The sequence below is a fragment of the Sciurus carolinensis genome, chromosome X, assembly GCF_902686445.1.
Source record: "Sciurus carolinensis chromosome X, mSciCar1.2, whole genome shotgun sequence".
Classification (NCBI taxonomy): Eukaryota; Metazoa; Chordata; class Mammalia; order Rodentia; family Sciuridae; genus Sciurus; species Sciurus carolinensis.
Window position 1 is genome coordinate 30,833,126 of NC_062232.1, and position 1,211 is coordinate 30,834,336.

Below are 1,211 nucleotides of genomic sequence, written 5' to 3' on the forward strand. Positions count from 1 at the left end.
TGAATCCATGTGCATGGTATGTTTTCCCCATCCTTTCACCTTTAGTCTATGGGTATCTCTTTCTGTGAGGTGAATCTCTTGCAGGCAACATATTGTTGGATCTTTCTTTTTAATCCAATCTGCCGGTCTATGTCTTTTGATTGATGAGTTCAGGCCATTAACATTCATGGTTATTATTGAGATATGATTTGTATTCCCGGTCATTTGGCTCATTCTTTTTTTTTTTTGACACGACTTGGTTCCTCCTTTATTTGACAATTCCTTTAGGATAATTCCTCCCTTTGCTGATTTGCTTCTTTGTTTTTCATCTCTTCCTCATGGAATATTTTGCTGAGAATGTTCTGTAATGCTGGCTTTCTTTTTGTAAATTCTTTTAGCTTTTGTTTATCATGGAAGGATTTTATTTCATCATGAAATTTGAAGGTAAGTTTTGCTGGGTATAAGATTCTTGGTTGGCATCCATTTTCTTTCAGGGCTTGAAAAATGTTGTTTCAGGCCCTTCTAGCTTTTAGGGTCTGGATTGAAAAATCTGCTAAAAATATGGAACACTTCACGAATTTGCCTGTCATTCTTGCGCAGGGGCCATGCTAATCTTCTCTGTATCATTCCAATTTTAGTATATGTGCTGCCGGAGTGAGCACTGATGCTTATTTTTTAAAGGAACAAGTTTTCCTTTTTCTCTTCTCCCTCTTCCCCCTCCCTAAGCTGGGGGCAGGATACAAGATTACCCTGAGCTATCTGTGCTCCAAAGGAAGGAGATATCTGCCAGAGAATCTCAGAAGTGAATATCTCCCAAATTAATAAGTGAATGTTAACACACCAACAGAGCGCCCTGGGACCCCCTGTCAGGGCACACCTGAAACATGGCCTTTGAAGAGCTCCTTTAAAATTCTCCTGTTCCTGCTGATGGACAGAATTACAGTCTTTGGGACGGAAGTCCCCTGTGCTTCTCCTTTGCTAGCAAAGCAATAAAACTTCTTTTTCCTTTTTCTGAAACCATGTCCTCCTTATTGAATTGGCATTGGAGACAAGGACCGAGCTTTTGGCAACAGGACTGCTTTTACACAACAGTTTCCCCAGGGACCACTTGACCTGAAAATGCTAAAGACATTGGAAAATCTTTGCCAACCTATGTTTTATAGTAGTTTACCACTGCCCTTAATTCTCCTCCAGCTTTTTTCAACTTCATTTACTCATCTATTTACCTTTCC

General features: G+C 39.9%; 1 non-coding gene across 1 annotated transcript; it reads right to left on the reverse strand.

Annotated features, from left to right (window-relative positions):
- Positions 1-534: 534 nt before the first annotated feature.
- Positions 535-641, reverse strand: LOC124972783 (U6 spliceosomal RNA). The gene has a single exon (XR_007106557.1). It is a non-coding gene; the product is annotated as a U6 spliceosomal RNA (small nuclear RNA).
- Between the last annotated feature and the right edge of the window lie 570 nt (positions 642-1,211).